Below are 22,146 nucleotides of genomic sequence, written 5' to 3' on the forward strand. Positions count from 1 at the left end.
ATAAAGTTGACTGCCCTAGGTACTTCATAAAGGTGGAATTGTAACAGTATTGGTCTCTTGATGTCTGGCTTATTTCAGTTAATAGAAAGCCCTCATCCATGTTTTAGCATGGATGTCAGAATTCCCTTCCTTTTTAAGGCCGAAATATTCCCCATACCCATTTTACAGATAGGGAAACCGAGGCTCAGAGAGAGAAGCCATGTGCCCAACTTCACCTGTAAGTGACAGAGGCCTACCTTCAAAGCCAGATCCACGGGGGAGCCCAGGCATGCAGCGCCTCCACGGGGCACGCCGCTAGAGCAGATCCCACATAGCAGCTGCCCTGGGACACAGCCGGTCCGGTCAGGAGAGCACCACAGGGAAACGGACAGACCCAAGGAAGTGGGGATCTTCCTTCCCAGTTACAGAAAGCACCCTTTTCAGGGCATTTCCTGCAGGCAGTGTGTTCATCCCCTCCCTGCACTGGGCCCTCCCTAACCGGTATGGCCTCCTAGCAGACGTGTGGAACAGCTTCTCTCCCACGGCCTGTTTCCCTGTCCCAGAGCAGAGACTCTGTCGTGCATGTGACCACAGTTTGCAAAAGGTGGTCAAGGGGGCGGCTGGGTGGCTCAGTTGGTTAAGCGACTGCCTTCGGCTCAGGTCATGATCCTGGAGTCCCGGGATCGAGTTCCGCATCGGACTCCCTGCCCGGCAGGGAGTCTGCTTCTCCCTCTGACCCTCCCCCTTCTCATGCTCTCTCTCTCTCTCTCATTCTCTCCAAATAAATAAATAAAATCTTAAAAAAAAAAAAAAAAAAAAAAGGTGGTCAAGGTGCCCAGGGGCGTGTGATCCCAGGCCTGTGCCCACCCTGGATGCCTCCCTTCCGACTGTGTCCCACCCTGAGGTCAGCCAGCGAGGCTTGATTCTAGAGCTGCTGACGCCACCAGACATCCCCTTGTCCTGGCCACCCCTGCGTGTAGCCAGCAGGGAGGGAACAGCGTGTCCAGGAGCCAGGACTCCTCTCCTAGAAGGTGGCACATTGGTCTCCCCATCCATAAACTAGGGGCGTGGGAACAGAAACCCCGCCAAGCTTTCAAGACTATCAGAAGGCACAGAAATGGGCGCCTGGGTGGCTCAGTTGGTTGGGCGACTGCCTTCGGCTCAGGTCATGATCCTGGAGTCCCGGGATCGAGTCCCACATCGGGCTCCCTGCTCGGCAGGGAGTCTGCTTCTCCCTCTGACCCTCCCCCCTCTCATGTGCTCTCTCTCTCTCTCTCATTCTCTCTGTCTCAAATAAATAAATAAAATCTTTAAAAAAAAAAAAATTAAAAAAAAAAAAAAAAAAAGAAGGCACAGAAATGAGGCTTCCCAAACTGCCTGTGTGTGGGCCCTGGGTCAGGTGGAGAGCAAGCCCTGAGCTACATGACGTGAACTTAGCGCTGGAGGGACGGCTGGGCCAGTCGGGCCTCTGCCCTGGGTGCTGGAGTGACCCTGGGCAGGCGTCTTCATGTCTCTGAGCCTTAGCACCCCCATCTGTGGAAGGGGGCTGAAGCAGACACGGGCCTGGCCCCCCAGAGCAATCCTGACTTCAACAGACAGTTAGGGGTGATTGGAAAGTGCACAGAACAGGACCAGAAAGGAAGGAAATGGAAGAAGCAAAGCACCCGCAGGGCCGGCAGACACCTGGCAGAGAAACAGGTAGGCGGGGCCTGGCCCACAGTAGGCGGGCAGTAAGCACTTCCTGCCACTAGAACGCACCACCGTGGCCTTTTCAATGGAACCAAGGAGCTCTGTTTGTAATACTAATGTGGAAAAAAGCGAGATCCAGAAAAATAAATAAATACAGTCCCATTCTGATAAACCCTTGACCAACAGTCCCTGCCCTGTGCGGAGGGACGCCCTCTCGGAGTGGGAATAAGAAACCGAATGGAAGGAAACTTTTTTTTTTAACCAGCGTGCATTATCTTTGTGATTGAAAAAATATCAGCGTTCCAAAGAAACAGAGAAGAAAGAAGAGAAGAGAAAAAGGAAAAGAAAAGAAAAGAGAAAGAGAAAGAAACCAAGCAGGCGCCTGGGTGGCTCAGTCATTAAGCGTCTGCCTTCAGCTCATGTCACAATCTCAGGGTCCTGGGATTGAGCCCCCGCATCGGGCTCCCTGCTCAGCAGGGAGTCTGCTTCTCCCTCTGCCCCTCCCCCTTGCATGTGATCTCTCTCTCAAGCTTTCTTTCTCTCTCAAATAAATAAATAAAATCTAAGAAAGAAAGAAAGAAAATAAGAAAGAAAGAAAGAATCGGCCCTCATGTGAAGCTCTGAGAGGGCAGTTTGGGGAGGGCAATGGGGAGCTGGGTCAGATCAGGTCAGGTCTCTGTCCCAAGAGGTGGGGAATTTGGAGAGGATCCTGAAGAGAGGACAAAGATCAACGGGTTGAACTCAGGCAGCTGAGAAAAGACAATAAGGCAATGTGTGTGCCTTGCTGTCCCCTGAGTTCTGGTCCAGCTACTTTTCCTTCTTCCGGAACAGAGGCCTCACTCTGAGCTGGAGACTGTGCCCTCCTAGAAGTCAGGGATTAACATCCACCAGTGAGGTGGGAGACCCCTGGCTGCACCCAAGAAAAGCTTGGGAGGCAGTGGGCAAGAGATCACCCAGGGGCCGGGGGCTCGGGAGGCTAGGAGTCCCACAGTGCAATGGCCACTCTAGGTTCATCCGGGTCCCTTATGCAGAAACCAGAATATGGTGGAGAGAAGACCTGCTGAACTGGGCGGAGCCCGGGAAGGACGCAGGAGGAGGGAGGATGCCAATTGTCTGGGAAAGATTCTAGGACAAGAATCAGTTACAGGAATGTTCATCACAGTGTTATTTATGCCCTAGGAAAATTGGAAACCACCCAGGTGCCCATTATGGGCTGACTGGTTAAATACTTATTAAATGATCAGATGATAGAATATGTGAAATAATAAAAACGCATTAGAGCAAGACACCAGATGACTGGGTGAGAAAAAAACCGTCTGGAGTATGTGACCTACAAAAGTAAGTAACAGGGGCGCCCAGGTGGCTCAGTCAGTTGAGTGTCTGACTCTTGATTTCGGTTCAGGTCACAATCTCAGGGTTGTGGGATCAAGCCCTGAGTTGGGCTCCACACTCAGCACAGAGTCTGCTTGAGATTCTCTCTCTCTTTCCCTCTGCCCCTCCCCCTGCTCACGTTCGCGCTCTCTCTCTCTCACAAATAAAATCTTAAAAAAAAAAAAAAAAAGAATAGCTACAACAATTTGGAAGAACAAGGTGGGAGGAGACTTGCCGATGTGGTGCTAATGTAGGGATAGATGGATGGACCACAGGAACAGAAAAGCAAGCATAGAAACAGATGCTGCAATGTCCGGAAACAGACATGACAGTGTTGGCTTTGCAGGTTAGGGGGAAAGAATGGGCATCCCTGAACAGAGTTGGCTGTCAGCTACTCTCTTGAGAAAAGCATAGCCTCATCCACTTCCTTATATGAAAAAAAATTCCAATGAACTGAACACCTAAGCCAAAACCTGAAAATGTTTAAAAAAAGAGCTAAGAGATCAACTTAGGAGAGGAAAGGATTTCTTATTGGAAAAGTATGAATCCTAAAAAAAAAAAAGGAGAAGTATGAATCCTTACAGGAGAAGACTGCTACTTTGATCACATTAAGTTATAATATATGTGCATCGAAGAACGTAATAAGTAAAAAGAACCCACAGACTTGTTAGAGATATTTGCAATGTGCATAACTACCAAAGGATTACTATCCAGGACAAATACAGAACTCCTACAATTGTTTCTCGGCCTTTTGGCTAAGATCAAGTGTAGAACTCCTACAAACACAAGAAAAGAGACAATCCAATAGAAAGAAATGGCAAAATACACAAATAGGGCATCTGGGTGGCTCAGTCAGTTGAGCATCTGACTTTTTTTTTTTTAAAGATTTTATTTATTTATTTATTTGAGAGAGAGAAACAGCATGAGAGGGGATAGGGTCAGAGGGAGAAGCAGGCTCCCCGCTGAGCCGGGAGCCCGATGTGGGACTCGATCCCAGGACCCCAGGATCATGACCTGAGCCGAAGGCAGTCGCTTAACCAACTGAGCCACCCAGGCGCCCAGCATCTGACTCTTGATTTCAGCTCAGGTCACAATCTCAGGTCGTGAGAGCGAGCCCAGAGTTGGGCTCCGCGCTCAGCAGGGAATCTGCTTGAGATTCTCTCCCTCCCTCTCTCTCCCTCCTTCCCTCCCTCTGCCCCCCTTACCACCCCCCCATGAGTTCGTGCACATGCATGTGCGCTCGCTCGCTCACTCTCTCTCTAAAATAAATGTCTTGGAAAAAAAATGAATAGACAATCGTAAGAAAAAATGCAAATGGAAATTAATATATGAAATTAATTCCTAACCTCATTACTAATCAGGGAATGCAATCAGATGCCATTTCACTCCACTGGGACTGGCAAAATGCTGAATTCCTACCTGAGGTTAGGATGCACACATCCTACAATCCAGCCACTCCTCTCTGAGATCTCAGAGAATCGTTACACACACGTGGAGCCATGGACAAAAACGCTCACTGAAGAGTTGTTCCTAACAGCCCCAAATCAGCGGCCACTCATCCATCAACAGGAGAAAGGATAAATCATCATCATCATACAATGGAATGTGAAAGCAACGAGTTAATGATCTATACCTGCATGTACCAACGTGAACAGACCTCAAAACGATGCTGAGCCAGAAAACACGCTACAGAGTAATGCCTTATATGTTATGTAAGGGTTTCTATAATGTATAATCCAAGTGTTGTAAAGCTATAAAAACATGCATGGAGAGCCCCCAAATCAAGATAATAATCCCCCCCCTCCGAGAGGGAAGAGAAAGGGACTGTGGAAGAGGTTTCACTTGTGTCTCAAATATTTTGAGAAAGACTATATCTGAACCAGTTAATGCAAAAGATATTTGCCAAAATTTACCAAAATAATCATCCATTTCTACCCCTCCTGGCGGGTCCTCTCTCCGGTCCTCAGCCCTGCCAAGCTCAGCTGGAGGCAGCAGGTCTGGACCCATTGCCAGGGCAGCAAATTCAGCTCCTCCTTCCAACTGGCCTGCTCCTGACCAGCACGGCGGCCACACCTGTGGTCTCTTAAGGATCCCGCAGAACGCAATCCCACCCCCGCCTGGAGCTGCCCTGCCCCCAGGGAGCTGCCCAAGTCGGTAGGAGGCAGCCAGACCCTTTTCCACTTGCAGGTGGGAAGAAGGGGGGCCGGGTTCCCGTGGTGAGGCCCTGGGTGGGGGTTGGGGGTCAGAGAAGCAACCCAGGGAGCCCCTATCTTCCCCTTGGTGACAGGCAGATCTCAGGGAGTGCAAACAGCAAGAGCTTTGGAGCTGCGAAGACAGGTTCAAAGCCAGCTCTCACCTGAAATCCTTCCATGGCCCCGGGGCCAATTACTAGCCTGAGGCTCTGTTTTTACAACTTTAAAATAAGAATAGTGCTCCCTACCTCATATCTCTGGATATAGGGACCCAAAAGATGTCCAGGTATTAAAAAAAAAAAAAAAAAAGATGCTGTCCAGTAGAGGAAAATATAGGCTAAATACAGGCTCTGTGAAAGAAGCCAGTCACAAAAGGACAAATGCCGCAGGAATCCACTCATATGCGGTAGGCAGGCAAATTTATAAACACAGAAAGTAGAAGGGTGAGTGCAGGGCTGGGGGAGGGGAGGGTGCGGAGCTACCGTTTAACGGGGACGGAGCTTCATCGATTTGTGTGCAAGATGAGCACAAATTCTGGAAATCACTGGTGGCTGCACCTTGATGTGACGGGTTTTTTTTTTAAGATTTTACTTACTCGACAGAGAGAGACACAGCGAGAGGGGAAACACAAGCAGGGGGAGTGGGAGAGGGAGAAGCAGGCCCCCCGTGGAGCAGGGAGCCCGAAGCGGGGCTCGATCCCAGGACCCCGGGACCACGACCTGAGCCGAAGGCAGACGCCCAACAACTGAGCCACCCAGGCGCCCCTGACGTGATGGTTTTAATGCTCCTGAAGCCATACTTAAAAATGGGGACGATTTTTAATTTTCCAGTTATGGGGATCAGGCCGCAATGTAATGAAATTAGGAGAAGAGAAGCATGATCTCATTCTTCTTCCAAAAAAATCATATCAGTAGCTTATTGCTGTATGCATCGAAAAATCTGGAAAGCTATACAGAGAACTATACGTAGGTAAGTCTGAGGGTGGGTAAGACTGTAGCTGGTTGTCCATACGACACACTCTTCTATCACTGAAGTTTGGTACTTTGATGAGTAGGAAAAGTACCTGGGGAGAAAAGACTTTTCTCACTGTGTGATTTCAGAGGATTGTAAAAGTTTATGAGAAGGACCTGCCATCTACTGAGTTAGGAGAAGGTGAGGCTGCCCTGCCTGCCCCACCCGGGTGACAGACACTCCACGGGACGCCGTCCTCACTGTAGGGAAGGAGCACCCAGGCTGGGTAAGCTCAGACCCTGAGGACAAACGACCTTTGCTCTGAGCCTCAGTCACCTCAACTGCAAAATGGGAATATTGCCAAACCTACCTCAGAGGCTTCTTGTGACTACTTAAATGACATAACGTATCCTGCCTGTGGCCCAGAGGAAGGTGCACTATGGTTACAACCCACCTGCCATCACAGAAAACCCTCCCGGAGCTCAGTGGGGGAAGACACCCAGGTGAGGGCTGAGCCACAAGGACAGGCACCTCCAAGCACAGACCAGACCACCTGGAGCCCTCCAGGACCTGACCTGTCACACAGGCCACACTCAAGAGCCTTGAACTTCTGGAGCCCCCGCCAGGCTCAGGACCCCAGTAAAGGATGGAGGTAGAGAGTTGGCGATTTGCTCTCAGAACCACCCCTTAGGTATCCCTCGACATTGTTGATTTCCCCCTGATGCTTCCTCCAGAAGGGGAAGGGAGTCAAAGAAATGACCCGCTGCCCACTCCAGCCCAGAGGGGGACCACCCAAGCATGCTCCAGCCCCCACGTCAGCCTGCAGACCTTTGGCTTTCACACTCGAGGCATGGCAGGCAGGCTGGGCTGCGGGTAAACAGGGCACAGAGAGTCTTTTGTTAAAGCCCAAACAGAGATGCTGGGCAAGCTTCCCAGGCAAGAGGGGAGGCAGGAGGCTGGCGCCCCTCCTTGTACCACACTTGGGAAGGCAGTCTGTCCTTCTAACGCTCTCCCAGGGAAGGGAGAAGAGCCATTCTCCAGAGGCCCGAGGAAGACAGTGGGTCAGGGGCCCTGCCCCGGAAAGGCTCCGGGCCTGCAAATCTGCTCCTCGGTCAGCACCCCTGGGCCTCCTCTGGTCCCAGAGCCAGGACTGGGAAGAAAGTTCTCACCTCATCTTCAGGGCACACAGCCCCGACCTGCTCAAGAGCAGGGCATTGCCCTCCAGGCCCCCACACCCACTTGGGGTGAGTCAGCAGCAGCTGGGGGCACTGCCCGGCTGGGCACTCACCCCGCAGAGAAAGGCACACCCTCACTTCCCAGGAAAGGAAGAGGGGAGGCAGTCAGGGCAAGAGGGGGAAGGCGCAAGTTTCATTTCCAAACTGCTCTCGCATTTGGGCTGTGGCCTCCCAAACAGGTCCGTCCTCAGGCAATCTTGCAAGGCTGTGGCCTACCTGACGGGTGAAGGGTGACAGGTGAGGGACACCACCGAGGGCTCCCATCCAAGCCCACCGAGCAGCAGGCCAGGCTGGAGGCCCAAGCCGCCCCCTCGCCCACCCAGCACTTCCTGTGCCTCAGCTGCCCGTCACTTCACCAGTGGGTGACCTTGGGAAAGTCACCTTACCTCCCAGGGCTCTGGTTTCCTCATCTGTAAAATGGTCATGCCTTGTAGCAAAGACTGAATAACAGAGTCCATGGAAAGGTCTGGCCCAGTGCCTGCCATGTATTTAGGACCGCCGTAGTAGCTGCTGTTCTTGTTACGGCTGCCAGGTTTCACCCGTCCCTTTATGGGAGAGAGGTTAAATGACCTGCCCAAGGTCACAGAGCTAGAAGGTGCTGGGACAGATCCCCACAGGGCTGACTTTCCATTGTGCCAATCTGCCTCAAAGGCAAGCAGGTCTCCCGGGCCCTACCTGAGCACCCAGAACCCCGCAAATGCTTGCTAGGACAAGACCCCTTCACTGAGGGGTATGTGGAATCAAGGCCGTTACAGGGAATCCTAGCAGAATATACTCAAATGCCTCTGGTATCTCGGGGATAGCTTTAAGGAAACTCTAGAAGGGAGCCCCACTCTGTTGGGTCTGGGCCCACAAGCCAGGTGCCACATCTGGGCCCTGGGGGCAGAGGGGCCTCGGTCTGCTATGAGCACCAGCACTGCGTGCCTGGACCAGTTATGGAATGGGGGCAGGAGCACCCACGGGAGGCTGCAGACACATCTGCTGAGACCCCAGGGGACCGGGACTGAGGCTAAGGTGGGCTGCCTATGGCCCGGCTCTCTGGGCTGGAGGGGGGCTGCCCCCAGAGATCGTGACGCAGGGTGCCAGGGGAAAGGAGTGAAGGGCAGGATCCCCGTGTGCCCAGCCCCTGCCCAGCACATCTGTCAACAGCCAATCCTGTCAGAGGGCGTGAGTTTGGTGGCGGCGCCTCTGAAGGTGTCCAGGTGGCACATGAGGGCTGTGGAATTTTACAGCCTCTTTTCCTCCAGTGGAACGTCGCTCCAGGCAGGCTATACGGCAGCAGTCCATTTAACTTTGAGGTTTTAGGCCCTCAAGAGACAGTTAAACATAGAACTTGCTACGCGATGCAGTAGGAACGCACTGGGAAAGATAGCAGGGAATGTTTGTGGCTGGGAGTAAAAGCCGTTCTAGAAACCTCAGTCCCACACATCCTTAAGGAGGGATGGTCAACCCCCCACATGTACTGGGAAGTCACTAGAACCCCCGGTCCTGAGGAGAGCTCGGCCCTGCTTCTACACTAAGGGCTAATCACAGGGACTCCTTGGCCACAGCGGGGACCAGGGCTGAAAGCGTCACCCTGCTCAGCGTCTCCTGGCACGGTCTGCAGACCGACCACCAGCCTCGCACCAGCCTGGGAGCATCCTCAAAATACAGATCCCTGCCCCCCAACCCCACCCCCGGCTCGGGCTCTGCAGGTGTGTGCTGGGGGGTCCCAGGGAACCCAGCATTGTAAGCAAGCCCCTGGGCAGCTCTGAAGTGCCTCCGAGCCTGAGAACCTGGAGAAGGAAAACAGAAGGTGGGGCAGAAAGAGCATAGGCTGCCAAGGTAAACAGATCCAGCTTCAAGTCCCAGCTTTGCCACCCGCAGCAAGAGCCCTCGTCCCTCCAAGCCTTGGCCTTGAGCCTGTGAAACGGTGGAACCACCTCACAGAGGAGAGCCACCATGTGTATGCAGTGACCCGGCACACCGCCCGCCCAGTGCTCGGACTGTGGCCGCTGACGACGACCGGGGACATGAAGGCCCCGCTGCTAGGAGGAGGGAGAAGGTGGAGAGGCCAACTCCTGGGGCCAGAAGCGTCTCGAGCGAGAAGAAAAAGAGACTGCAGGGAAAGAACAGGAGGAAGAAACACAGGTGAGGAAGACAGGCCAGTGAGCCCAACGAGGCCACCAGGTAAGGACGCCTCGTTCCCAGCTCGACCCTGCCAGACCACAAAACCTGGTGGTCAGGCCTGAAATCCCTCCCGCCCCAACAGAGCAGCTTTAGACCCAGATCACAGGGCAGCCTTCTCCTCACCTGCCCACCCTCAAGGTTACAACCCAAAAGGAGGGGCGCCTGGGTGGCTCAGTCGGTGAGGCGCCTGCCTTCGGCTCAAGTCATGATCCCAGGGTCCCGGGATCGAGCCCCATGTCGGGCTCCCTGCTCAGCAGGGAGGCTGCTTCCCCCTCTCCCTCGGCCTCTCCCTTCCCCTCCTAATGCTCTCGCTCTGTCTCTCTCAATGAATAAATAAAAAAATCTTTAAAAAAAAACACCTGAAAGGAGAGGGGCGCGCCTGGCTAGCTCAGTTGGTGGAGCATGTGATGTCTGATCTTGGGGTAGTGAGTTCGAGCCCCATGTTGGGTGTAGAGATTACTTAAAAACAAAATCTTAAAAAAAACCTGAAAGGAGCATTCCAAAGGGACCAAGACGTCCCCGGGGAACTGCCAGGGTAAATGAGTCAGGGCCATACTCAGGCAACATAGCAACTCACGCGTGTCGCTCCCAACTCCCAACCTGGCCCCTGCCCTAGGCAGATAGCGGAGGCTGAAGCCTCTCAGGCCGGCCCATGCCGTTCCCTCCAAGCTGTCCCTGGCACGGAGGAGGAATTCTGATCTCAGATAAGTAGGACCTGCTGCTTCCTGCTCATCCCTGGCCAGAGAGACCTCAGCTCAGGCCTCCCCTCTCCTGTCAGGGAGGCAGAGTTCCTCAAAACCAACAGGAAACTCCAGCAGGGGAGGGCTGGGGTTTGCTGACCTTGTCCCAATAAACAGGAGAGTCAACAAAATCACACACCAGGCATTTCCTAACCCCCCCTGTGCTGCTGTAAACGCCCTCACAGATAGCTCCAAACCCCGGAATGGTGAGGAGGGGGCAACAGGAGTGTGCCGACGGGGCTCACATGCAGATCCACCCTTGCCTGGGAAAGGGGTCCTGGGGGAGCCCAGAAATGAAACGGGAGCAAACTGCGAACCAGCAGCCCTAACAAGACTTGACATGGGAAAAATAAGCAAACAGTAATAATACATGTGGAATAATACACTCCTCCCCATTCATATCTCTGGAGATGGGGATTACAGGAGACTTTCGCTTTCCATGACATCAAAACCAAAACATTATAAAAACATACAGCAGACACACGGCTATATTGGTAATTACCAAAAAAAAAAAAAAAATTACTATTTCTTTTAAAATCCTGGCTGGGGAGGGCCAGGTCTTCCTTAACCAAAAGCCGAGGTGACAGGTAGATGCAGGGAGGCCTCGGGCAGAGAACAAAGGACCGTGACCTGGGATTTTAGGATCTGGTTCCAGTCCCACATCCCTCCTTCCTTCCTGAACTCTTGGGCAAGCTGCTTCCTCCCTCTGAACCTCAGTTTCCACATCTGTAAATAAGGGACAAAGGCCACTGCCTGAGTTTCCTCAAATGGCCAGAGGAAATCATTGATAAGGGTGTGTTTTATAAATTATAAAGTAGTCCATCCAATGCCACTCAGGTTATGGAACACGTCCTGGGACATACTCTGCTAAGTGCCTTCCCTCTATCAACATATTTAATCTTCAAAATACCCTACAGGGAGGTAAGGTGCTAAAATTATTGCCTTTTTACAGCTAAGGAAACTGAGGCTCAGAGAGGTAGGGTGACTGGCCAACAGTCCCTCACTGAACACATGACAGCGAGGCCTCAAACCCGGGTCTGACTATGAAGTCTGGGTCCTTAACCAGTGCACCCTCCTGCCTTTGGGAACTGGTTTCCAAAGTGCAGGCCAAGGAACCCTGGTCCCCAATGGTGTCCACGTGATCAAATAAGCATGGAGACACACAACATGCTGGCTCCCCCTCCGAGCCTCCTCAAGCTCACTCCGATGCAGTCAAGGCTGAGAAGTCCTGCAGCAGGGACAACTTGTTTCCCAGGGTTATCCAACCACTGTGACCACAGAAACTGGTGTTCCACGGAACACACCTTGGGAAATGTGGTCAGATCAGACGGACAAGATCTGCGCTGAGAGAGCAAAGAACAGAGGTGCACAATGAAACCTAACATTGGCATTCGAAGTCCAGCAGCCACAACCTCCTCCGCCAGCCACTGAGTCGGGAGAAGGAAGAAGCTTTCTGTCTCCTGCCACCTTTGCCCTAGATGCCCCGGATCTATAGTAAGAAGAGTAAAGGACTGCAGAGATGGATACTGCCCTTTGCCCCCTAAGCTGGGAAAGGCACCTGACTGGAGGCTGGCCTGGAGGGAGAGGGGCCCAGTCCTTACCCCGCGGACGGCTCTGCTATCTGCGTGTTGGCTGTCGGTGCTGAGGCTGGCCCACGTCTGTCTGGGCAGGGTCTTGGCATTCCTCTCGCTCCATGGAAGCCGCCTCCCTACGAGGAAGTAAGAACTACTGTCAGCAGGGATGTGTGACTATCAGAGTTACCTGCTGTGCTGCCAACATTTTCTGAGTGCTTGCTCAGTGCCAGGCCCTGGGCTGGGCTCTTGGAGTGACAAGAGAGAACCAGACAGGCTACTGGGAAATGCCAACAATTACCGTTGGCTGTGCGGAGCCCAGGGCTCCGCTGGGCGTACCTGGCAGCTACAGGACATGGAAGAAGCACTAGACCCAGACTAGTGGGGTGAGAGAAGGCTCCCTGGAAAAGGTGTTGCCTGAGTTCACTCCTGAGGAAGAGAAGAAGCTGGAGAAAGAGCATTCCAGGCATAAGAAACAGCACAAGTTTGCCTGGAAGGGAGAGAACATGACATCTAGACAATGCTGAGTGGTTCACTCTGACTAGATCTCGGACTGGAGGTGGGAGATGGCTGGACAGGAGCCACAGTGGGGCGAGCTGGGTCCAGGCAAAAACATAGCCTCAGCCCAGACACACGAGTTTGACTCAAACACAAAATCCAACCAGCCCCTATTAGTCAGGGAGCATTTAGTGAGCATCTACTACCTCCCAGGCACTCTGCTCAGAACCATTCACAAGACTCAAAAGGACAAGTCAGCAGGGTGGGGAGAGAAGTGTAATTAGACCACAGTAGGGGTGGGGGCGGGGAGTATCTAAACCACTAGGAGTTGGGATGGTGGCTCAGCCACCGGGGAAAGGCCAAAGGATAAGCAGGAGTTAAGAGGAAGGAGGGAGTGCAGGTGGGGAGTGCACGGGCAGACAAAGGGACCTGAATGGCTCTGGGAGGCACTGTGGAGCCTTTTAACCACGTTTACCAGTAAGCATTTCATGCACCTACTCAGTGCTAGGCATCGCGCTGGGAGGAAAGAAGCAGAAGACAGTCCCCAGCCTTGAGGAGAGATAGGTCAATAACCCAGTAAACCCACACAGGGTGACGGCAACTAGCAGTAAAGCACCTAGAGCTGTATAGACCGGAGAGGCCACTAAGCCAGACTCTACCCCCACCCTGTGCTCCTCAAGGACGGGGTCCCCACTCAGGCTGGGCAGCCCAGTCACCTGCCCACGGCACAGCCTGAACCAGAACTCAGGCCTTGGGACTCCTGTCACTGATGCTTCTAGTCCTCCCTCTTCCAGGAAATACACACTGACCACCCCCAACATATTCACCCAGAGCTAAGGCCTTCTTCCTCTGTAATATTTCTATTATTATGCTGGCCACTGTGTCAGTGTTTTCCTGCATGCCTCTCCTCCCAGACTGCAGCTCAGAGGAGGCCAGGGACTGTGTTCTCTAGCATCATTCTTGGTCCAGGCCAGGCACCTACTAAAGAATGGCTCAGTGGATGAATGGACGAATGAATGACTAAAGGATCGAGGGATGGAGAGATGGTGTGCTGGGCTCTAGGGCCCCACACCTATCTCACCTGACTCCTCATGAGGTCTTAGACCATTAACCCGTGCCTCAGTGTCCCCATGTGAAAACCTGGAATCACCTCCACTCTCAGAGGAGAGGTAGCCAGGAACCAGGCTGATCCCTTCCCTCCAGCTCCTACAGGTGAGTTCCAGCCCAAGCCAGGCAGCAACCCAAGACCCAGCAACTTCCCCAAATTCTGACCCAATGGGGCAAACCTCAGGATCCCCCTCTGTCCAGAAAGGCCACTCAAAGTTTGCAGAGGAAACTGGTGGGTGTGCCCGAGGGATGGAGTACAAAAGCACATCATTGAGTTGGGGAGGAGGGCAGTCACAAACATTTCTTGGGCCCCTGCTCTGTACCCTGGAAGGCAGAGGGGCATTAGACCAGAACCCAAAGCACCTCTAAGACTGGGAACACAGGAAGACAGAGGCCGGTCATTCATGCCCCAGCATCTCTCCAGTCCGCCAGCACAAGTCATCTGTCCTTGCCTCCCCTCACAAGCCAGAGGAAGACCTGACCTTCATGAAGGCAATGTCAGTGTGACTGAGCCACGGGCACTGCCCAGTCCCTCTGAACAAACTCCCACTCCCCCATTCCCTCCACAGGAAATGTCACCAACAGCAGACCTCCTCCTCCTGCCTCCAGTCTGTCTGTCTGTCGGTCTGTCTGCTCCGAGAGGTTAAAGAAACTCCTAATGGAAAAGGTGGGTGAGGCCCATGGGAGCCTTTCAACTCACCAAATCCCTCCTCCACAATTTAGGCCCAAATTCCCTTTCCCTCACAAGCTCTCTCCCTCCTCATCCTCACACCTCATCCTCAAAAGGCTTCATGGGATAGAGCCGGGGAAGAAGCATGAGGGGAGTGTGGTCAGCCCCACCCTTCCAGCCAAGTCCTAATCAGAAGGGTGTCGGACACCCCCCAACCATCTCTCCTCCTTCCCAAAAAAGGCAGTCCGTAGTTGCATCAGCTGAGCACCAGCCCAATCTTGGTTCACTCCAGTCCAGACCAAGGGGAAAAAACAGTCAACAAAAGAAGCAGAATCATCGTGAACCTCAACCACCCTGGCCATGCTCCTTCAGCCCGGGAATCAACTTTGCTGGATCTCCAGCCCGGACCTCATCAGATCTGGCTCTCAGGCCCGTACGGATGCACAGGGCATGGGCAGGACTCGGGGCCTCAGACCCTGAACCGGTCTTCCCGGGAACCCCAGTCCACAGGGGCCCCAAGATCTTAGCCAGGGATCCTGCCCCCAAGTCAGGGCACTGTTCCCGCTCGATCAAGAGGAGGGAAGGGTCCAAGGGAAGTCGAGTGGGCCAGGAGCCCAGGAGAAGAGAACCGGGGAAACCATTCAAAACGGAAAAAAAAAAAAAAAAAAAAAGCGAGGTTCCAAGGTGGAACCTCTAGGAAGTGGGGAGTGTGTGAGTGTAGGGGTTAGGATCTGGGGGAACCCAGGGGATGACAAGGGGACCTGGGGGAGACCAGGCGGAAACTCCCGGTATGTAGAGCGCAGGGAGGCACTGGGGTGCTTGGGAGGGGGCTCGCGCGCCGCGGCACCGGGAAGAGGGTGGGGCCCCGGAGACCTGGAGTACGGGGGAGCCAGGAGGGAGGCCGAACTGAGCTGCCGCGGGGGGCCCCCAGGGAGCCCGCCGCGGCGGGCAGAGCCCGAGCTGCCCGAGACGCCCGGGACCGGGCAGCTGGCCGGGGGCGTGTAGGAGTGGGTTTCGAGAAGTGACAGCTCGTGCCCCTTTCCCCGCCCCACCCGCTCACCTGGTCCCGCCCGGTCCGGCCGCCCAGCAGGCAGCCCCGCACCCCCGCCGCTCCGTCCCGCCGCCGGCCGCTGCGCCCCTCCGGCGCCTCCTTTTGTTTGTCCCTCACTGCACCACTCAGCCTCCTCCGCCCAGGAAGTGACGTCACCACAGGCGCGAGCGCTGCGGCTAGGGCGTCGCCATCTTTTTGATGGGAGCTCTTCGCGCCTTCACACCCTCAACTCCCAGGTCGCGCCATGTTGGTTTGGGGCGGAAGTAGCGGAGACCGGGCTCGGCCCCCTTAAAGGGACAGGGGCGGCTGTAACCTTCGGGGAGCGCTGGGGGACGAAGCGGTGAAGCCGCCGAGGCGGGGGTGAGTAGCTGGTCCCTGCGCGTTGCTGCCCCGAGGCCGGGTGTCGAGGCCGGAGGACATGGCAACCGGTTCCGAGCTCGTTTGTGCCAGAATACTCGCTGCGTTTGATGCTGCTCGTACGCTGAGTGGCTGCGCCGAAATTTTAACCCAGCCTGGAGCCGCCCGCGGGGATAAATTGCGCGCGCTCGACGCTGACCCGCACTCGAACGCTGGGACCCGCCAGGCTGTCCTCTCTGCACCCACACCCCGCACCCCCGTCCCCCGCGATAGTATCTGTGCGGAGGAAGAAGCCCAAGGTAGCTTGGCCATTTATGGGCAGAGCCGGGGCTGGAACCGGGACACCGCTCAGTGGAGCCTGAGTCCTCGCAGTTCCCACACTGACACTAGTAACGGAAACCACGTTAGGAAGTAATCCGTACAATGGAATGCTGTGCAGCCGTTAAAACGAAAAATGTTCAATATGCACTGACATGGAACGACTTCCAAAGATACCTTAGATTAAAAAAAAAAGGAAGGAGCAAAAGAGCCGCGTTGATCGGCGCTACAGTTTGTGGAAAAGAACGTGTGTGAGAGTGTGCGCGTCTGCGGGTTTGCGCACCTCTGTCTGGTAACGTGCACAAGAAGTGGTTAACTGTGGTGGCCTCGGACAGGAGAACTGGAGTCCTGGGTACCCGGGCAAGGGGGGAGAATTTATTTCTTAAATAAGATGATGAAGATGTAAGGGCTCGGATCCGTCAAGACTTGAGCCAATGCCTGGGTTCAGCCCTCCTGCTGGAAGGTCTGATTTCCCCCTGTCGTTAGAGGAGGGAATAAGGCTCAGAGATTAGGGATTTTAGTGATATCTCATGGCCAGGAAGGGGAGAAGCTGGAATTTGAGCCCTGGACGGTTTTACACCAATGGCCAGGGTCTCCTTATCCCACCTCCCACTGAGAAGCTTTTTTTTTTATCAACCACATGACACCCAGCGTGGGGTCTGGCACACAGGCTAATCCAAGTTTACTGTTGATTGGCTGTTTACTGACTGAACAGGTCGAACAGACCAGAGACAACGTGATGTGTAGAATGAAGAGAGGAACACTAGAGGCAAGAGCCCAGACTAGAGTCCAAGGCTTGCCCCTTTCCAGCCTGGAGACTGTGAACCTGGCACATGCCTCCCTGAGCCTCCATGTCCCCACCTATGGAACTAACAAGCAGGACCACAACGGCCACGGGTGCCCCCCTCCGTCCTACTTTGGGCTTTACATGCAGATGAGCCCCATTTTACGGATCAGTAAGTGAAGCACAGAGAAATTAAGGTAGTTGCCCAAAGGAGGTCCCCGCAGGGCCTGACTCCCCCACTACCTGAGAGAGATTGCTGGGCTCCTGGGTCTCCCTCCGCCTCCAGGGATCATCCGCACTAATGCTTTGGGAGACCTCCAGTCCTAGTTGAGCTGCCAGAGGCTGAGGATCTGGTAGAGAACAGGACAGACACACAGTTCCTGTCCTTGAAGTCTAGTGAGGGTGACAGACAATCCAGCGGTTAGCATCTCTGATGAGCTCTGTGGTGGGCAGAAGCTCAGACCTTGGGAGCACAATGGCAGGAGCATCTGGCTCAGCCCGGGTGGCGTCAGAGAGGGCTTCTCAAAGTAGGTAACTTTTAATCTGTGTCTGAAAAACGTGTAGGATACCTGGAAGGAGGAATGATGGCGCTGGAGACCCATGCAGAGGTGTGCTCATACCTGAAGGTAACTGACATGATCAGAGACCACGCAGATACGCAGGTTAGAAATGTTCAGTCTAGCATCTGCATGAATCACTCCTTCCTCCTGGAGAATGCCTTCCCATGCCAACATCTGTGGCTTTCCACCCTCCAGCCACACTTAACTTCTGTGCAAATTCCAAAGAGTAGGACTTCCGGATTTTATAATCCAGGTGGGGGCGACAAAGGAACACAGGAAAGTTAACAGCAAGGAGGAACTTCTTAACTGACACGCCCACCTCCCTCCTGGACACCCCCACCCCCAACCCTGAATACCTTCCCCCTCCAGATTGGCAGCCAACCTGCTAAAGCAGGAACTCTGCCCCTGTGAATCCAGGTGTCAGTACTGGTAGTTCCTGTCTTTCCAGCTGTTTACGCTCACATGGGTTCTCAGGTTGCCAGTGTGTTGGGACATCTAGTTAGTTCGGCATGACCCTTCCCTCCCCCAGGTCTGTAGCCAGTCACAGTTACTCCTGCTACAGTGAGAGAGGAATCACTGTCAGTACTGTCCCAACAGACGTGGGGCCACATCCCACTCCCAGATTGCGCTGCCAGCTCCTTGGAAAAATGAGCAAATGCTCATGCTACTTCCTCATTCCTGGACGATGGTGTAAGCTTTGGATTTGCTGCTGAGGCCCTTCTGTGCTTTTCTGGGACTTTGACTTCGGGTAAGTCATTTCCCTGCCCTGAGCCTTAGTTCCTGTAAAACAGATGTGACTCTCTTTAATGTTCTTGCCAGGCATTAAGTATATAAATGTATATATATTTTCCCCCATGTGTAAAACTGCCTTAAAGAGTGAGATTTCAATTTTGGATCTGGATCCTGTGCCAGGAGGAATACGAAGTGGGCTACCTACTAGGTGTCTCACTCAGGGTCTCCACTCACCAGCCACCACCCCTCTTACCCGGATACCTGCAGTCTGGGCTCCAGAAGTCATTTCTCTCTCCTTTGCCGATTCCAAAGTCAAGGGAAACTAGATGTAAGTCACTGTGCTTACTAGATCTCTCCAGACAAATTGTCGCCTCCCTAGGGGCAGAACAATTGACTCAAGTTTTCACAAAACATTTGTCTTATAGGGACTCTCTGGTTTTAGACTGAAAAAAGAAAGGAAGACGGAAAAAGAGAAAGAAAAATCAGGATTCATTATCTGGCAAGAGACTTTCCTGTATCAGCTTAAATCTTAACAGTTTTTTTTTTTTTTAAGATCTTTTATTTATTTATTTGAGAGAGAGAACAAGCATAAGCAGAGGGGAGAGGCAGAGGGAGAGGGAGAAGCAGACTCCCCGCTGAGCAGAGAGCCCAACACAGGGCTGATCCCAGGACCCTGAGATCATGGCCTGAGCCAAAGGCAGACGCTCAACTGAGCCACCCAGGCGCCCCGTTTTAACAGCTTCTTATTGACAGGTTCCTGTGGGCCAGGACCTGTTCTGAATGCTTTCTGTGAATGACTGCATTGTTGTTATCCCCTTGGACAGACGAGGAAGCTGAGCCTAGAGAGCTTGCAGCATGGCGCGACCAAGGTCCCATAGCTGGTTCAGAGTGGAGCTCGGGACCATTCTATCCACATCCAAGCTTTCATTTTCTGGGATTGTTCATGTAACAAGCTGGTCTTGCCTGGGCATGGTCCTCCCCTCCCCGGACCCCTTCTCGAGAGGCACTATGGTCTGTGTCTTCTCAGTAACTAGGGGCACCTGACATTTTGAGCGCAGGGCATGCTAAACATCCTTCCAGACACCAGATAGATCTGCTCAGTAGAGAACTGACTCACCCCAAATACCATGTGTGCCCCTTTTGAGAAACATTAAAACCAACTCTCCATATTGCATAGACTTGGCTTAGATGGCATGGGGCTAGTCGGCAAAGCCAAGATTCTCTTGCCTGCCCTTGCAAGCTGCCATGTGGGGTGGAAGGGGCATGTCCGGTCCCCAAGGGCTGCTGGTCTGCAGGCAGGGGAGCTGATGAAGGCGGCTGCACCCACCTCCTGAAAAAGGGATGTTCGGGGAAAGCCTATGGACTATTGGAAACAGGCGAACCAGGATTTGAATCCCGGCTCGGGCTCTCAGCTGAGTGAGCTTTGTTTGTTCTCCTCTGACCAAGATAGGGATGATAATGCCTTCCTAGTAGGTTGTTTTAAAGATTAGGGAATTTAGCACAGGGGCCAGATGTATAGTAGTTGCCCTGTGAGTTCAGAAGAAGGCCCAGGTGGACACAGAGGCAGAGAGGAGGCAGAGCTGGGACTGGGCCCTGCTAGGGAGATAGGACTGGGAGGCATGCCAGGCAGGGGCATAGACGTCTATCCAAAAGCAAGCAAGGGGTGCCTGGCTGGCTCAGGTGGTAGAACGTGCAACTCTTGATCTCAGGGTGATGATTTCAAGCCCTACGTTGGGCGTGGAGCCTAAAAATAAAAAAGGGGCACCTGCCTGGCTAAATCAGTTAACTCTTGATATCAGCTCAGGTCGTGATCTCAGGGTCGTGAGATAGGGCCCCTTGCTGCCCGCACTGCGGTACTTCTCAGACTAATATTGGAGGAATAGCAATAACAATGATGATATCTGTGGAACACTGACTCTTTGCAGGGCACCACGCTAAGTGATTTTCATGTGTCCTCTCATTGACTTCTCATGACAACTCTATGAAGCAGGTGCTAATCATTATTCCGATTCAGAGATGGTTCTCAGAAAGCCTTAATAACTTGGGGTGCCTAGGTGGCTCAGTCGGTTAAGCGTCTGCCTTTGGCTCAGGTCATGATCCCAGGGTCCTGGGATCGAGCCCCGCATCGGGCTCCCTGCTCAGTGGGGAGCCTGCTTCTCCCTCTCCTCCCCGCTCAGTGTTCTCACTCACTATCTCTGTCTCTGGCTCTCAAATAAATAAATAAAATCTTTAAAAAAAAAAAAAGTATTAAAATTTATAAGACCCCAATCCCATCCCAGGGAAAGCCACTATTAATAACTGAGCAGTGTCCCTGGAGAGACAGCCTTATACATAATCAAGCCGTCCTTGCTTTGCACTACAGAATGAGTTTCAGGCACCAAGGTTCGGTTAAGTAACACCAGTCACTCAACAACACCGTTGCAATTCCAGCTGCGGTGTTCTGTTAACTATGAGTGATTGCACAAAGTGCGAACCTTGCTACTCTTTAGTCCACAGATCGCTATGGAAATAGCAGATGTGCTTTGTGATCCGGTGACTAATCACATCACTTCTTTCAAAGCCTGTCAGGGATTGGTCACCGTGCATGCCATTCAGTTCACACAAAGACACCAAAGCTCGGAGTTATGTTGCCTCCTGCCTCCCAGTGATAAACCCATGCGACAGGCTACAAAAATGGATCATCGGAAGAGGGAATTGGCCAACAACGACGAAAGTGCTGCAAAGAAATGCACAGAGCGATAAGACAGAGTGGGAAATTTGCATGGGACGTAAGTGGAGTGTTGAAAGAAAGCACTGGCTGTGGGAATGTGGACAGAGCAGTCCTTTGCTGTTCCAGAAACTCCAGCTACGCAACCAGAGAAACTTAGTGAAGGCAGATTGACGAACATACATGACGCACGTAGTTCTAACCAAATGGATGAAGGTGTCCCAGAGGAAGGGATGCCAAGCAAAGAGGTCACATCAAAGGAACGCCCAGATATATTTCACAACAGTGAAAGCACAAGGGATGAAGGGTTTGAAGTTGATGTAAACTCAGAAAGAAGGATGTTAACTCATCAATGCTGAGAAAAGATGCTCGTTCCATATCCTAAGTTATGCGACTAGAAGGAAGCAAGCAATCACTGTTCACGCTACTCTGGATAATTTCCCCCCAGATTTATTGAGTTATAATCGTCATACATTTACAGTTTACAACGTGTTGAGGGAGCACCTGGGTGGCTCAGTCGGTGAAGCATCCAACTCTTGGTTTCAGCTCAGGTCATGATCTCAGGGCCATGAGATCGAACCCCGAGGTGGGTTCGCGCCGGGCCTGGAGGCTGCTTAAGATTCTCTCTCCCTCTGCCTCTCCCCTCCCTCTCTAAAAAAAAGAATTTTAAGGTAAAGTGCACAACGTGATGATTTGATATGTGTAGACATTGGGAAGTGACTCCCACCATCAAGTTAATTAACATACCCATCACCTTACAGAGTACCTTCTGTGTGTGTGAGAACGTTTAAGATCTACTCTCCTAGCAAATTTATTTTTTTTTAAGATTTTATTTATTTATTTATTTGACAGAGAGAGAGAGACAGCAAGAGAGGGAACACAAGCAGGGGGAGTGGGAGAAGGAGAAGCAGGCTTCCCGCTGAGCAAGGAGCCTAATGCAGGGCTCGATCCCAGGACCCTGGGACCATGACCTGAGCTGAAGACAGATGCTTAAAGACTGAGCCACTCAGGCGCCCTCTCCTAGCAAATTTAAATTCTACAATACGGTATTATCAACTATGGTCACTATCTCTATGCTAGGTCCTCAGAACTTCATCTTAGAACAAAGTTTGTACCCTTTTATCAACCTCTCCCCATTCCCCTCACCGGGTGGCCCCAGCAACCACCATTCTACTCTGTTTCTAGGAGTTCGACTTTTTTTTTTTTTTAGATCCCAAATATAAACGACACCCCACAGTATTTGTCTCTGGCTTATTTCACCAGGCATTACACCCTCCAGATTCATTCATGTTGTAGCAAATGACAGGCTTTCCTTCTTTTTTAAGGCTGAATAACATTCCATTGTATACGTACACAGACCACATTTTCTTTATCCATCCATCCATTGAGGAACATGTAGGATGTTTCCATATCTTGGCCATTGTGAATAATGCTGCAATGAACATGGGAGTACAGATATCTCTTT

General features: G+C 52.6%; 2 protein-coding genes across 11 annotated transcripts in view; one reads left to right on the forward strand and one right to left on the reverse strand.

The window, feature by feature from the left end:
* Nucleotides 1-15,309, reverse strand: part of LRRC8A (leucine rich repeat containing 8 VRAC subunit A) — a 28,559-nt gene extending 13,250 nt beyond the window's left edge. The window contains exons 1-2 of the mRNA XM_035015664.1: nt 15,233-15,309; nt 11,928-12,034 (exon numbers count right to left, since the gene is read on the reverse strand). The gene's annotated coding sequence lies outside the window, so the exon portion shown is untranslated. The remainder of the gene's footprint in view (nt 1-11,927; nt 12,035-15,232) is intronic.
* Nucleotides 15,310-15,516: 207 nt separating this feature from the next.
* The window catches only part of KYAT1 (kynurenine aminotransferase 1), a 32,383-nt gene continuing 25,753 nt past the window's right edge, over nt 15,517-22,146 (forward strand). For 2 of the 10 annotated variants that reach the window (XM_035015665.1, XM_035015673.1), the window contains exon 1: nt 15,616-17,990. The gene's annotated coding sequence lies outside the window, so the exon portion shown is untranslated. Of the gene's footprint in view, nt 15,584-15,615; nt 17,991-22,146 lie in introns of those variants that run through there. The other 8 variants (XM_035015671.1, XM_035015670.1, XM_035015667.1 and 5 more) reach the window with 8 other exon arrangements.

Source organism: Mirounga leonina, unplaced genomic scaffold (genome assembly GCF_011800145.1).
Source record: "Mirounga leonina isolate KUSES-001 unplaced genomic scaffold, KU_Mleo_1.0 Mir_170, whole genome shotgun sequence".
Taxonomy (NCBI): domain Eukaryota; kingdom Metazoa; phylum Chordata; class Mammalia; order Carnivora; family Phocidae; genus Mirounga; species Mirounga leonina.